At 42.9% G+C, this 16,573-nt stretch overlaps 1 protein-coding gene across 6 annotated transcripts in view; it reads left to right on the plus strand.

The window, feature by feature from the left end:
• Window positions 1–14,099: 14,099 nt before the first annotated feature.
• The window catches only part of SLC35F5 (solute carrier family 35 member F5), a 39,329-nt gene continuing 36,855 nt past the window's right edge, over window positions 14,100–16,573 (plus strand). The window contains exons 1-2 of one of the 6 annotated variants that reach the window (XM_030017371.2): window positions 14,119–14,201; window positions 14,940–15,503. The gene's annotated coding sequence lies outside the window, so the exon portion shown is untranslated. Of the gene's footprint in view, window positions 14,202–14,411; window positions 14,787–14,825; window positions 15,504–16,573 lie in introns of those variants that run through there. The other 5 variants (XM_030017372.2, XM_030017370.2, XM_030017368.2 and 2 more) reach the window with 5 other exon arrangements.

Below are 16,573 nucleotides of genomic sequence, written 5' to 3' on the forward strand. Positions count from 1 at the left end.
CAGTGGCCCTAGTCCTGGTCTGCAGACTGGCATCCTGGCTTCACCTTGGACCTGTTTCACCGCTGTTGTAGTTTAACCCCAGCCAGCAACTAAGCACTGCGCAGCTGCTCTATCACTCCCCCTCTCAGCTGGACAGGGGAGAGAAAATATAACAAAAGGCTTGTGGGTCGAGATAAGGACAGGGAGAGATCACTCACCAATTACTATCACGGGCAAAACACACTTGACTTGGGGAAAATTAATTTAATTTATTGCCAATCAACCACAGTAGGGTAATGAGAAATAAAACCCAATCTTAAAACACCTTCCCCCCACCCCTCCCTTCTTCCCGAGCACAGCTGCACTCCCAATTTTCTCTCCCTCCTCCCCTCCAGCAGTACAGGGGGACGGGGAATGGAGGTTGCGGTCAGTTCATCACACGTTGTCTCTGCCGCTCCTTCCTCCTCAGGGGCAGGACTCCTCACACACTTCCCCTGCTCCAGCGTGGGGTCCCTCCTATGGGAGACAGTCCTTCATGAACTTCTCCAATGTGAGTCCTTCCCCCGGGCTGCAGTCCTTCAGGCACAGACTGCTCCAGTGTGGGTCCCCCGCGGGGTCACAAGTCCTGCCAGAAAACCTGCTCCAGCATGGGCTCTTCTCTCCACGGGCTCACAGGTCCTGCCAGTGCAGGCTTCCCACAGGGTCACAGCCTCCTTTGGGCATCCCCCTGCTCCGGTGTGGGGTCCTCCCCAGGCTGCAGGTGGATATCTGCTCCACCGTGGACCTCCCTGGGCTGCAGGGGGACAGCCTGCCTCACCATGGTCTTCCCCACGGGCAGCATGGGAATCTCTGCTCTGGCACCTGGACCACCTCCTCCCCCTCCTTCTTCACTGACCTGAGGGTCTGCAGGGCTGTTTCTCTCACATATTCTCACTCCTCTCTCCGGCTGCACTTTCTGTGCCGCAGCAACTTTTTTCCCTTCTTAAATCTGTTATCCCAGAGGCGCTACCACCATTGCTGATGGGCTTGGCCTTGGCCAGCGGCGGGTCCGTCTTGGAGCCGGCTGGCATTGGCTCTGTTGGACATGGGGGAAGCTTCTAGCAGCTTCTCACAGAAGCCACCCCTGTAGCCCCCTGGCTACCAAAACCTGACCACGCAAAGCCAATACAACCACCATGAACTTGTCTAATGACCTGGACTCTTGGTTGAACCTGGCCGCTATCTTTGGGTCTGCCCGCCTTGCCTCAACTGTGTCCTGTGGGATGTGCCCAAGCTGGTGAGTCCCCAGCCCTGCTGGCCGTGTTACTGGAGTGGCTCCATGTCCCTTAGGGAGCTGCCAGCCCTCGAGCTATCCTCACAGTGGTCTTGCTTCCTTCTTCAAGCATTAGTCCTCCTCACTTAATTTAAGCTATCTCTAATTAATAGGTTCATTCCCTGAGTTCACTGTAAGGTTAGACAAGAGTCAGTGTCAGTGCAAAGGAAGGGCTAGGTACACGCCCTTCGGGTTGAGATGCAAGGGAGCAAAACCATCCCTTTTTGTAGCAGCAGCTAGACAGTTCAGTTGTGAAGTTCAAGCCACCATCTGGCTTCTGGGGACTGCCAGATCCTCCTGAGGAACATAAGGAAAGGAGATACTGAGAATATTAACATTTTTATTTTAATGTCAAAGCAAATTATGAATAGAACATTATGAGGCAGTTTACAGATAATGAAAGGGATTTCTGCAGGATATTGTGTAGCCTGTGAGACATGCTGTGCTAGAATATGAAAGATGAGTATCTCTGAAAGCTTCTCAGAGAAACTTTTTTTAATGCACATGCCTGTGTGTGTACATAGGTACATATTTATCTAAAATAAATACAGTTAGTATATAAAGTAGCATGTGGACTTTTCACTTTCTTCTTGGTTATATTACCTGGTATTCGGGGTTATACATGCAGCAGGTTCTGCATCTGCATCTGCATCTGGCAGATGGAGTCCTGGAATGAGAAAGTGGCTTAGCGCTCCAGTTGCAGAAGTCGAAGTAACCCCCTCAGAGGACCATGAGAGAAGGGCCAAAAAACTGTGGCATGCAGAAAGCATGGAGCTGGCAGGTCTTGTCCTGGCTACACAGCTCATAGAGCTGGCACAGAGGGGATCAGCACCACCAAGTTAGTATGTCCAGCAGGCAATGAGGTTTGAAGAGTGTAATCAGTACTGTACCATAGCTGACTGTTCTTTATTACTTAATATTTCCAAATAATGCTCCTGATTAGTCTAGCTAAGCTTTAATAGCAAAGTCAAAAGACAGATAGTAGAACTGCTATAAAAGTATGCTGATGACTCTTTGCTAATAGAAGCATCACTTCACTATAAAACATTAAATCATACCCACAAGCACTTACTGTAATGCACTCTACAGAAAATTTCCCATAGCTGGATTTATTTTTTTCCTCCTTGTGAGTACTAGTGTTTTCTGCGAAATGGTAGGACACTCAGCAGCAAAAAAACAAAACTGCAGTTCATATGGAAAGTGAAACAAATCTGTTAAGTAACTAACTCCATTGTGATCTCTTGCTATCCGTTTGTGTTCTTCCTGAGTCTGCATTAAGAATGACATTGAAAAAGATCAGTGCTGGTGCATTTTGGTTTACTGAATTACAGTGGAATTTACATTTCAGGACCAAAAAGCATAGGATTTCTGTCAATATCAAGGTGCCAAGTCAATCACAGTTTTGCAAGGGAAGGAGTTGAAAGACTGAACTCCCTGGCCATGAGATCTCATGTTTCATTTTATTAGTCTTGCCAGATGCAGTTCTTCAGATGGCTGTGGACCCAGGCATCAGTCCAATAAAATGAAGGTGCAAGATTCCTCTTTAAGCAATATTATCTCACGTTGTTGTACCATAAACACAAGTTTGGCATATTACTCATCAAAATTCAGATAGATCAATCTAAATTTCCATACTGCTTCCTCAATAGACCCTTTGTAGTTTCGTGCATTGACATCTAGATTATCCTGATGGATATTTTCAGTGTAGAAGTCTTGTACTCAAATTACAAAATTGAGCTTATAAAGCTAAAATTCAGCTAGATCCAGCAGGATTGCAGTGCTGATTGATATATTTCAAAACTTTCTTGCATTCAGATGTTTTCCAACCCTTCTGTACTTCTTCAGTACAGGAACAGTAGGAAAAGCCCAGTCTGTTTTCATAGTGTAATCTTCTGAATCTTTTTATCCTCATTTGGCCAGATCTCAGTTCCAAACTTATGCAAAGCTTTTCACTGTTTCAGGGTGTAGCAGAAATCAAATTTCTAATGTGTAGAGGCAGTGTCTTAGCATGTTCTCAATCTTACCAATGGAATGGGAGTGAATAAAACCCTAAATTGCCTTTATCTGGTACCATCCTATACAGCACACATAATCCAGCAATATCATCATTCTAAGATGCATCACAGTCCAGCTTTTATAAACACAGTTGGGTTGCAGGTGATCTTTTCCTGAATATCCATGATAACAGAAGTAATTACCATTGCAGAGCATCCTCCTTCTGTTGCTGTCTGCCTCCAGGCAGTTTAGAATGTAAATATAAAACAAGAGAATGCAGATGAATACAAATGCATAAGGTATGAGAAGATAAAAGTTCAGAAGGAAAGTACTTCTATTAGTCAACAAGTAAATACAGGAGCAGTCTAACAGTTTGATTCGGATGGAGGGAATTTTCAGACAACTTTCTGCAATTTTTATATAAATAAGTCTTGGGGCTCCAAACTTTTCTGTGATGGAGGTATGATTTACTAGCTCCAGCAATACTACATATTAAAATTTCACAAGTCCTTCAGCCTGAACGAGTGCATACCTAGATAAAAGCATTACAAATCACTTGCTAAGCTATGTGGGAAGCTTTTCAGCATCCTGCTCATTCTGGATCGTTTTCATGCAGTTAATAGCCTGCCCTTGAGCATGCAGAAAGAACTCTGTGAATCCATATATAGATCAAGGCCTGGGAAGTACAGTAAAGTGCAAGGAACAAGAAAAAACAAAAGGAAGTAGAAGTTGCAGCGGAGAAGGTGTCAGGACCCAGACTGGACAGACCAGGGAGTCATGTTTAATTCGAAAGTCACTCGGGCTAAATTAAGGTGAAATGACACCAAACGATCAGTTAAAGATTTTATTCATGACAGAAGCAAGCTGAACTGGGGAGGCATGGTAGTAGGTGGCAGGGTTTTCTCACAACAGCAATTGGCATAAGACTACTTCTGTAAACCGTGTAACCCAGGGTGACAATATACACCACTTCAGGGAATAAAGTTGAGTCAAGAGGTTCAGAGCAGACCCCCTTGCTTTCCAGACTCCTCCTCAGAGAAGGGTCTAGGGGCGGCTGGATCTACGCTTAGTCTCACACTTGGTCAACGGTTTATACCTTGAAACAGATGAGGTGTAGGGATTGTGGAAAAGGAAAAGGAAAGTGAGAAGAAGACAGAGAGAGAAAGGAAGAGAGAAAGATTTCACTGGTCCTGGGTCCAGCGTTGGTTCAGTCAGCCGAGGGGTCCAGTCCTGGTGGGCTTGCACACCCGGGGCTTCAGTTGGTGTCCTTTTATCATCCTTGCCCCTCCTTCGGGCGGGCACCCGAACTCGTCAGGTTAATGAACAGTTTGTGAGCCTTTGGGCTTGGGGGTTGTTTGTGGAGTAACTTCTCCTTCCCTGCAGACAGGGCCATTGTTTGATCTTTGTATCAGAACAGCTTATCAGAAGAGGGAGCTGCACACCCTCCAGCATGCCCTCCCCCTCCTGTTGCTGATGTCTGAGCTGATGGGCTTTTCACCTTGGTTCCTTGCTGTGCAGGGTTTGTCTTTAAGCAGAACTTGCCCCACCACAATGTTTGAGACATTAACTCTTTCAGTCTCTCACAGAAGGGATTTTGGAAATGCCTATGATGGCTGAGAATCCAATCTTGCCCTGGTCAGCATGTTGCCATTTAGGTCGGTATAAACTGAATTTAAAGGCAGGTTAATATCCAGTACATCACAATGAACATCCCTTAAGCCCAGGTATAGCTGACAATGAAAGCTAGAGAAACAGCCAAGGAAAATCAGGTCTAGGTTACCCGTTAGACAATATTCACTTTAATGTAAGTATTTATAATAAAGTACATTGCTTGATCATTTAACCGTCATGTTCTGAGTGTTTCAATATAAGTACGTTTTACCAATAGTTGGTGGAATACTACAGAGAGCTAAGGAAGAAAACGTTTTATCTACCCTGATATAAGTTGTATGTAGATTTCTTCCAGGAAGGGCCACAAGCAAAATTATAGTGTTATTGGTTGATTTTTGCATAGCTATAGCAACAGCCATATGGGAGGCATGTAATTTCATGGAGCTGCACATGGTGAAGTCATGGCAAATTACCAGGATCTCATTTGATGTGGCTACTCTCCAAGAGTTCTGACTTAGAGCAACTAAAACAATTAACTTCCAAAATATAATTAGTCCAACCATATTTATTTTTTTAAATAACAAATTAAAAAAACCCAATTATGATTCTTTGTACACTAAAACAAGTTATGTAAGGAGAGAGAGAAACTTATAAACTGGGGCTTGTTTATATCCTTGGACTATTACGATGATATCACCACCATTGCCCATTATATTTGCTAGGAATAATAGCAAAATGTGTGTCAAAAGATAAATCTAGAGAATATAAAGGAAGAGTTTGACTAAAAATGTGATGACTTAAATAGGAACTTGATGTTCTGGGCAGAGACAAAATCTGCAAAAGTCATGCTGTTCAGAGAAGCACTGCATTCCTATTTACAGCTTGCTTTTCCATTTAAAATTGTTTATGTTGCTATTCTGTGCTTTCTCATAACAAATACATCTTGTTCCTTTATAAAGCTTCTGTAGTGAATTAGCAGGACGATGGCAGCAGGATTCCTACAACAGCAAAGCAGGATACAAACCTCTGCCTTTGTGTTGTATCTATACTGCACAGGCTCCACACGGTCACACCTGGGAGCCAAGTAACAGTAATACATAGCTTGGCCGTGATCAGAAAATCTGTGCTTTCCTGTGTAATTGAAACAGTATTATGTGTTCACAGTTGTACCTATTTACTTCCTTGGCTGGAACAAATGTGTATTGCTACCTTTTTTGTATGACTTATTGTATACTTCAACAGAACTGAGAACCTAAATCAATCGCAGCTGTAAGTATCTGACCTGCCTTAGCAGTTGTACTTTAGGCATCAACTTTCATGTTCACCATGTCATGCACCATTAATTTGAGTAAAACCCAAGATAACTTGCAAACATATGTAAAACCACCATTTTTAATTTAGTGATCTTTTATTTTTTATTCAAAGATGTCATCCATGTGCTAAATCAAATCAGTATGTCACTAGTTTGCAGTTTAGCAGCCATTGCAGGTATCTGTAACCGGTGAGGCTTCCAGCAGAGCGATGAAGCTCACTGGGGTAAAACCAAGCCTTAAAAAAGTGGCAAGTATAAGAGCAAGAAAAGTGCCAGATCATCAACACTTAGAAAAGAGGATCAAGATGACCCTAAGTGGGTCATTTCACAAAAGTAGTAGCATGAAGAGTCATAGAGCATGCAACAGCACCATGGATTTTTGAGCTATTCAAACATTTGAAACTGCAAGCAATGAATGTATGACAGGTAAACAAATCAGTTTCTGTTCTGAGACACTTGTTCAGTCTTTAACAGATGTTAACTAACCTTTGAGAGGGTTTTGCTGCTAATATTTGACCTCTCACTCTAAATGGCTTGTCATAAGAGGATTGTTTAGAAACACGTGTATTATACCTGTTGGGGTTTTTCCTTGTTTTGTGACTTTTGAAAAAAATACATTTTCTTCCATTGATCCAAACTGTTGATTCCTCGGATTAGCTTTTAGAAGACAATGTTAAAGGCTACTATATCACAACTACGGTCATTGTGCCATATTACTCTTATTGTACTTCAAGATAATGTAGGAAGGAGAGGAGAACTAGGAGGAGAAATTGGAACTCGCATAGACAGATGTCCTTCTCTGGAAGCAGCAGTGTGCTGCTTGAAAATGGTACCAGCCTTTCCAATCAGCTGGATATTATAGCATCCACAGTTCTATTGGCAGAAGCATGAATAAGCACTCCCTAATTGTCTCCAGACAAAATGAGACATAACTAAAAATATCCTCTCTGATGGGTTAAATAATTTGGCTGCCTTCTTTCTAGCAGGATGAGGAATGTTCTCTCTAGCCGAATAAGGAACATGCTTTCTCCAGCAGTGCTGGGGGACAGCAATGAACAGCTTGTGCAGTATCTTTTTCAATTATCACAGCTATCTGGAGCTCAAGTTACTTGTTAAAATGCATGAATTAATAGAAACAATGAAAAATAATAGTCAAATTAGTCAACAGTGGAAAAAAATACTGTGTTCCTTAATAGATAAATAAATAAATAAATATCTTCCTAGTGACAATGCTGCATGCATAAAATATGGAAACAATTTCAAAACACTATTTCTGAATGCTGGGTACCTCCACACTAGATTTATTCAGGCTGTTTGATAATATATAGAGAAAGAAACTGTTAACTAATTTCTGTAAAGTTGGGGTTTCTTGCTTGTCCTGCTGAAAGACTGTAGGAAATTTTCCTGAAATAATACCTTAATGGATCATCAAAAAGTATAAAAGCTGATTTGCAATTCTACAGTGCTGTGTCAGCCACTGTAAGGGTTATATGCATGTCTTTGAAGAAGACTACAGTCAATTTGTAAGAATGTGCTCCTCACATATCTAGTATCAGAAATACATCAAAACTAACAGAAACATTTTATCCAAGTATTTCACTCACTCTGCCTCTTTGAAAAACTACTAAAAGCAAACACTGTGGCAAACAATGCTAATGAATACGTAAATCAGGCAAAATCTTATAGACAAACAGATTACATGAATTATGTTAGCCCTTATTGTAAGAATAGGGGCATTTAAATACCTATTTGGAGCACTACATGCCTTTTCAAGTTGGGGTCCCATCCTAACAAGACAACCAACTTGACCTTTAAGGACAACATATTTTGAAACCTTACTATCTGAAAACAATGCACTGGCAAAGCCCCAAATCAGTAGCTCTGCCAGTGCAATTTTTCATCTGATAAACTTTCATTTTTGGTGCAGTTTAAGAGCATCTGCATTGGAAAGACTTGTTAACATTGTAACAAGGTACTTGTTAACATTACAAGACGTAAAAACCAGAAACTTTCCCTCCTGTATTTCCCTGCAGAATAACTTCCAGTTTAATCCAGTTGCATGCTCTATGTGTAGAACCTATATATACACAGTACGTTTCTCATCATATGGGACATTTGTTCCTTTGATTTAGGCCCTTCTTATGAGTATACCTGACTTATCTTGAATATTACGCATGCCCAGCAAGGGATCAGTTAACTATTACCATATTGGGCAATACTGCAATTAACTTTGAATAGTACCTTATGTTGCAATGAGCCTTAGTGAATCATTGGGATTATTCATACAGGAATGTGCAAAAAGCACAAATATCAAAATCTGTTCTGTGTTCTCCTGAACATACAGGGTCAGATTACATGCAGTTCCAACTGTTCAGCCTTGTGCTGGGAAAACTGCCTGACTTGACCTTTAGAAAGTTGCTTTTATGGGAATATTCAGTGTAAGTAAAAATTACATTTGACTCTATGTTAAGGCCTATTTGTTTTTTTGGATTGCATCTCCTGACAGAACAGGTACTTGTGCTCACACATGCATTTCTGCTAGCTACAGCATTCAAATGACTCTCTACTTGTCAACACACATGAAGGTTATGCATGTGGTCCCCTCCTGCATATGGTTTTTCTCAGTGGCATGGTAATTTTGTAATTTGGAACACTTCTGAAGGTTTACTTTCCATTTACTTTTTGTTTTGCTTGGATAAGCTTCCAAATGGTTTTTAAAATCGTCTTTTTTTAACAAATTATGATCATAGTTAATCTACTGAAAATAATTTAGTGATAGCAATTTAGTAATTTTCAGTCTGGGAAATCCCATTGCCAATTAAGATTCCTGTTTTCTTTACTATTATAAATCAGCAAAGTAAAAAGACTGAAATAGGTGATGACAAGTTTCCCAAATGAGTTGTTTTTACTAATCTGTAATCTTATTACTAGCTAAAATTTGCAAGTAATGTTCAGTAGGAAGCAGAAAAACCTCTCGATTCTAGTTCATTTTCTACAGCTATTAAAAGTAGTAGTTGATAAAAAGCTACACGGCAAAAATATTTGTGGTTTTTGCTTCTAATACATCTGCAGCATAACATTTTTTCCTGTAAGTACTGGTAGTTTTCATAGTAATCAGCATAAATTTTATTCAAAATAGTACAGTTTTAAGCATTCAAGTTTCTTAGAGCCTTGTCATAAGGTAAAACAGTGAAGAAAACAGCCGTGTAACAGCTCAGCAAGGGTCAAAAATACAAAATGTTTGTAAATACACAAAAGAGGACTGAGAACAAAACAGAAATTGTAACTATCACAGTTGAAGTCATAATATACCCAAATTTCGATGTTTTCATTTCAGCATCTCAAGAATTGGATTGGGAGCAGGGGAAAGCAGTGAAGATAGTTGAGCAATAGAACTGTCCCTTCCATCACAAACGGCTTCCTGCAAAGTGGGACTTGGGGTGCAAGGACCCTCCAAGGGCAGTTGAAGACAACTGTAAGACACATGAAAACTCAAATGGTGCAAAGAAGGTGAAGTGGAATAACTATTACAAGTTATGTGATAAGATTATTAACCAGTGGGCAAAGCATTTTCTTTTACACCACAAGACTCTACCTAAATAAACCCTTAACAGCTAATGTTTTACAGTACAACTGGGTTCACAGGTGGGATTAGACAAGTTCATAGGTCCATCAAGAGCTATTCAATATATTGGCTGAATTACAGACTTCCAGATAAGGATCCTGTAAACCATTTATTTCTAAAAACTACAAGGATGAACCATGGAAACAACTACCCTGTAAGTGCCTTGTTTCCAGTACCCTTTTCCCAGGCATCCATTGCGAGTCATCGTGGAGACACGGTTCTGAGCTACATGAACTTTTGGTCTAACCTAACAGAACAGGGGAAAACTGTGCTGTCATGCATCCTATGCAAAGTCTAGTCCTGAACAGTTAGACTACCTCCTTCCCCTAAGGAGGACAGAAGTTGATCAAAACTGAGTTTGTCAGTTTAAATTTTAATAGTTTCTTCTGCTGCTTTGTCTTGTTCATCAACATAAGTCTCTTGTTCATCAAAGAACTGATCCAAATCCTTCCGAAGGAAGCATTTCTCTAAAATAAGTAGATTCAATTCCTTTGTAGAGATCTATTATGGGATCTACAGAGTATTAAATTTCCTTCTTGGGATCTGATCTATTTATCCAAATCAGCTATTATGTCTTCCTAAGTAGAACATACATGAGGAGAAACTAAATTCAGATTTTCTTTATAAGTGCAATTTAGCAGGTGTGTAAAATAAAATTCAGGATGTTTTCTCTTATGAAAATATTACAGTGCTGCTGGGAAGTAGATATAATTTTGCTTTGCCTATAGAAGTGCTATTCATGTAACTAAAATATTCACAGCAAGAAAGATAAATATACAATATGTGTATATTTGCAAGATACATATAGTTTTATTACACATGATTACTGAAACTCTAATTCCTAAAAAAGGAACAGTAAAAAAAAGGGGAAAAGAAATCATTCTTGTAATAGTTTCTTTCAGAGAAGACACAAGATCATAATGTGAACTTTTACAATAGGAAGTAAATTACTTAGTCAAGAGCTAAAAATACAGGAGTCCTGTGATATTTCTAAGTGTGAAAAGTACAAACTTCTGGGCTTCTGACAATGTTGACCCATTTTTCTTCAAATGCCTCAGGAACCACTGCATAAGTGCCTCATCCTGTGACAAAGAGAAGCCTGGCACTCCACCTCAAGAACTGCAGTTTTCTCCCGTTTGCCTGCCTCAGTCAAAATGTTTAAAATCAAAGCATTAACAAGTTGGATTTAGCTGTGTGACCGCACTGAGATGCAAGCTGCACAGCCTTATAAAAAATAAACAAGAAAACTCACATGCAAGAGAGGACTTGTGGAGCTACACTCAGAAAGATGGTTTTAATTCACAGTTGGGATTTCATGTGCTTTCCACTGTCAAAGGAGACTGAAGGGAAAAAAAAAAAAAGATATAAAATCTGTGCATCTCCAGGTATTTTGCCATCCCTAGCACCAGCTACTGCCACTCACTGTGGGACAGCACTTGGCAGGGGAAGCAAACCAAGCTGAGCTTTATTATGCTAGGTCTCAGAGGTGAATTCTCCTTTTCCAGAGCTTTTCTATCACTGTGTGATCAGGTAAGACAGAAGAGGCTGAGAATCTGCACCTTCCCTGTTGCCTTATTTATTCTCCCTGTTCACAAGAACACATGCAGCTTTTTTATAAATATAAAACATTCACTCCATTTTAATATAAATTATGCATAATTATTTTCAAGATATTAGTTAGTAAAAGCACTATTAGCTATAAAAAAGTATTATGTTTAGTTTCTCTGTCAGAGTACTGTAGTCGTAACTCTTTGGTTGTCTTCTCATGTTTTGCTGCTTATTAACTAACTGACCTTGGATAAGCCATGTAAGTTTACTGAATCTCAGTATAAATACCTAGATGTGCAAGACCTAAGAAAATTAAATGCTGTGAGATTTATACATATTTTTGTAATTATATTTTATATAATTTTCAGCTCCTCCAAATTCCACAGAAAGCACCATTTCAAGAGGACTGCTATTTTCCGGCAGTTTTGTCTAAGAAATTAATTTTACCTAAAATCTCTTTCCAAAGTTGTAAAGTAAAAATTTAAAAAAAGTAAAGTATAAAATATGTATTGCATATTTTGGCAATTTTGGCTTCAAGGCAGAAGACAGTGAGGACAGAAGCACAACAAATCAATACAGTATCATTTATAATATATACTCAGAATACATCCAAAAAAGACAGCTTGAACCAAGACCATAATTCACCACATTTCCTTGTGTCGTTTAGACTATAAATGCTTCAGGGTAGGGATTGTATCTTACTACTTCTAACAACCAGTTTAATGAGGCATCAAGCTTGTTGGAAGTCTTTTAGCGCTACTATATGCAAATAAAAATACAGCTATATTAAGAAATGAAGGCTCACAAAAAAACCCAAACCAGTTTCAGACTAAAAGTTCTTAAAAGGTTTTTCTTTTCAAGAAGTAACTTTTATTTATATACAGGAAATAATTCAAGTCCAACAGTAACATTCATCCAGACATATGATGATAAGACATAACATTTTTATATGAGAGATAATGGATCTCTTCAATCACTAACTTGTAGGAAGGGTTAAATATCGTGTTTTATTTCAACAGTTTGCAAGTGTGAATAGCACAATTTCACAGCTATATCGTATGTATCACCTAATTACAATTAAATATCATTTACCGTTCCACTCATCTGTATAGATCGCTTACTATTATTTCCTACCAGTTTTTACTCTAAAATTCCCAAAATATGTTAAGAGTTGAATTTCGCAAAAAGATGCATTTACTGAATAATCTGCAACACATTACATAGACCATTGGTTATCTTTAGGTTGGTATTATGAGCTCAATTCATAAATACTAATCAACATAGACTACAAGGAGGTAAAGTGGACTACAAAACCAACACAAACAAGACCAGAACCTGATTTTGTCATTTCATCTAAGCCTATGCTAGTTTATTTTACCCACTATTTTTTTGTAGATTTTAACTTTGCCTAATATTTCCTTTTACAGCTTGGTTAGCCAATAACTTATGCATCTCAAAATTAAATTTAAGGTAACTGTGCTTTAATGTAGCTTATACGTCTATACAGTTTCACTTTTTTTTACGCTATTAAAAGTGTGTTGAAAGCGAAGCAGACATCTATTTTAAGAATTTAATTAGTTGCCACTAATTCCCGGTCCTGTGAGATTTTGTATCACAGAGCGTAAAGATTACGGTAACTGTGAAACCAAGATTCCACCGTCTCTGCATTTTAGGACATTTCTCAAGGGTCTTGCTCGCTTTGGTTTTTACTCCTTCCTTCTTTTTGACGGACTAGTTTCAAGCTCCATCCCACTTCTCCATCTCCAGTTCTTCAGTTCGGGCTCCCTTCCTCTGCCTTCTCTGTTCCTCCATCTTTTGGTTTCTTTTTTTTTACCTGCTTACCTCGCGGCTTTGAAAAAGACTGTACAAATGCTAGGTAACGGCTCGTCTGTCCGAAGGCAGCTCTCCTCCGTCAGACCTATTCTACCCGTTCTCTCGTTAAAGACGGCCAACCCGGACAGCACAGCCGGTGCTGCTGCGGCAGCGGACGGCAGCCAGCACCGCTCCCCGCAGCCGAGGCGGAACTCCCCAGCCGCAGGGCGATGACCCGTGCTTCTGACGATACGAGCAAAACCCCGCGTTCACCACCCTTTACGCTCAGCCCGCTGGCGCCTTCTCGCCCTTCTAAGAAGCAGCGGCTCCGCGTTCCTCACTCCCGCCGCTCAGGAGAGCGCCCGGCGGCCCCGCCGCCTCCCAGCCGGCTCCGGGCAGGACCCCGCGGCCGCCTCTGCCGGGCGGGGCCCTCCGCTGCCACCCCTCCGGAGCCGAGCCCGGCACCGGCGCGGCCGCGGGGCGAACGCTCAGGCTTTCCAAGTCAGCCCTGAAGGAAAGCTGCGTCCCGCGGCCCTGCCTGCTGCCCGTCCCCCAGGGGCCGGCGGCCGGCTACACCGCAGCGCGGGCACCGGCACCTCAGGCCTTTGCGCGCCGAAACCTTTCGGCTCCGTGTCTGAACGGGCAGAAGGGATGGGGAGGGGGAGGCGCCCCCCGCCCCCCCCAAAAAAAACCCCAAAAAAACCGCTCTCCGGTGCCAGGCCGCCGAGCGGGAACACCCGCCGCCCTCCCGCCCGCGCCCGCTGAGGGACGGGGGGCGGCCGGCAGGGGTGGCGAGCGGCTGGCCGAGCGGCTCGATGGGGCCGACCTGCGGGCGGGGCGGGGCCGGCGCTCGCTCGCGGCCTCGGGGATGGATTCTCGGCGCAGCAGCCGCCGCCGCTCGCGCACGCCACCATCTTAGAGGGCGGGCGGGGAGGGAGGGGAGGGAAGCGAAGCGAAGCGGGCGGTGCCGCCGCCGGACGGAGCTCCGGGCCCCTTCGCGGCCTCAGGTACCGCCGCCGTCGCGGGGACGGGGCTGCGGCGAGCCGCAAGCGGCTGTGCGCGGCGGGCCGCGGGTTTCGCCGGCTGCTGCCCCCTCAGCCCCGCCGCGCCTGTCAGCTGTCGCCGGGGGTGTCGCGGGCAGGAGGCCTTGCCCGCCCCGTCCCCGGCCCGCAGGGCTGAGGCGGGGGGGGGGGGACGAGACCGGGCCCCGCCTCGCCTCGGGCGGGGAACTTTGCCCCCTCACGTCGCGCGTGGGCGGGTGGGCCGCGCCTGCCCGTGGCGGGCCGGGGAGTGCCGCGGCCGTGCGCCCGTGTGTGTGACCCGTCTCCCGCCGGCCCTTGCCGGCGTCCGGCGGTGGTCGGAGGCAGCGTGTGTCGTCCCCTCCGCTCCGTCTGCCGGACCTCGGCCCCGTCCCACGCACGTTTGTGCCAGCGGTGTCGGAGAGAGCGCTTTCCTCTCCACGCCTGTCAGCCGAGGGTGCCCGCCCTGCCCGCGGAAGGAGGGGATGTGTGTGTGTGGAGGGATTCCGCTTTCCCGGGAGCGAGCTGGCAGGTGACGAGTTCTCTGTCGTGTCCCGCCTGCGGTGCGAGGAGGTTCGTGCTTCCCCCGGCTTGGGCCGCGTCTCTCTGCCCCCCCCCCCCCCCCCCCCGATCTCCAGTGTTTGTTTTACGTGCGAGTGCAGGACGGATACTCGTTCTTCCTCCTCTGTCATCCCCAGGGCTTGAGCCATATTTCTTTCTCCTCAGGCATCCACTTTTTTCTGAGTGTGTTAAGGAGATTTACTGATTACCTTCTCTTCTGTGTCGCTGCTGCTTTTCCGCAAAGATACCTGTCGGCAGGAAGGAAGGAGAAGACCCCATGCACTCTGAAAGCACGTTTCTGAATGCGGTGATTTTGCCGATTTCTAGCGTGCCTGGAAGGCTCGGCTTTCAAATGCAAGAGTGACTCATAGTTTTGAAGGCTGCTGTGCTTGTTCTTATCGGAGATCTGGGGCTGTTTATCCTGTGACAAAGCATGATATGTTTAGATCTTGCACTAGACAAGATCAGATGGGTAGCATGTGGATGTAGGATGTCACTTGTAATTCTTAGCTAATATTAAATGTACAGCTACTGGTGGCTAAGAGGTCGCTGTGTACGTGGTAACGCTTAGAGGCATTGGCAGCTTGACATGAAGTTCTTTCTTCTAATCCTATTGGGAGAGCACAAGAAGGAGGGCGATGTCAGTTCCACTTGTCAACTTTCGCTTTGCTAACCTGAAACTACTATGTTTCTAGCTGGATGTGGTCATAGATGTTCATGTCCAACAAGGTACTGATGCTGGGGTGCTGTGTGAATGGACCTGAGAAGTATGTGGTTAGTGTGGTAGCTGGTATACTATTCCTATATAAGAAAATTTGTTTGAAGCTTTGTTTCATGAATTTTGAGTAAGTGCTGAATAGGAAACTTTTTCAAGTTTGTAAGTATGACTTATATTGTGCACTGCCAGATCCCTAAAACATCCCTTTATGCTAAGCTAAATTCTCTTATTTTGGTACTAAAATAAATGTGTTTTCTGTGCAAACTTTGGTCTTGTATAACTTTTTATTTAGCTAGGAACAGTGATCTCTACTTGCAGTACTCAGTACTGGCATGGAAAGCTTCGCCTCAGTTTCTATTTTTGTGTCTTTTGCTTCACTATATTCTACAGATTCTACAGGAAACTTTCCCTGAGTAAAGATTACAGGGCTGTAGTGAATATCATTGTCATGTTGCATAGGGCTCACCTTTCCATGCCTTCTGAAGATTCTTGCTTTTGCTCTTATCCTATGATAACCCTTGGAAGTTGAGTGGAGGTCAAAGTTGTGTTAAATTAACGTGTCTTTAATGCACATTTCCAGATTTAGAAGGATGGGTGTAAAATGTCTGTCAGTTTACTTTCGGCTTTTTTCTGGTTAGAGTCGAAGCAGTGTCTTGCTTTATCTTATCTCGAAAGTAATCGAATATGAAATGAGAGTCACCTGATGACATTACATATTAAGGGGGGGAGGGGTTATATCCCAGAACTTGTATTATTGGAGCAGCCGGTATAACTGGAAAAACTAAAACAATTTCTTCTGTGTGCAAACCTTATCTTGGTATGTTGTCTTTCAAATTGTGTATGAAATAATCTTGAGTAAATACAAGGAAGAATTTCAAGTTGAGTTGCTTGCACCATGGTTTGTGACTGAGGTGCTGTTCTGGTCTCTTGTTATTCTTGTTATTACATACTTTTTTTTTGGAGTGTGTGTATTTTCTTCACAGAGCAGTTAGAAGCAATACCCCTGTTTTGCAATGGTTTGGCCGTTCTTTTAATGTTCTCTTCCCTAACTGCCAACACAATAAAAGTTATTTCATATTTT

This window comes from Aquila chrysaetos, chromosome 6 (genome assembly GCF_900496995.4).
Source record: "Aquila chrysaetos chrysaetos chromosome 6, bAquChr1.4, whole genome shotgun sequence".
In the NCBI taxonomy this organism is placed as follows: domain Eukaryota; kingdom Metazoa; phylum Chordata; class Aves; order Accipitriformes; family Accipitridae; genus Aquila; species Aquila chrysaetos.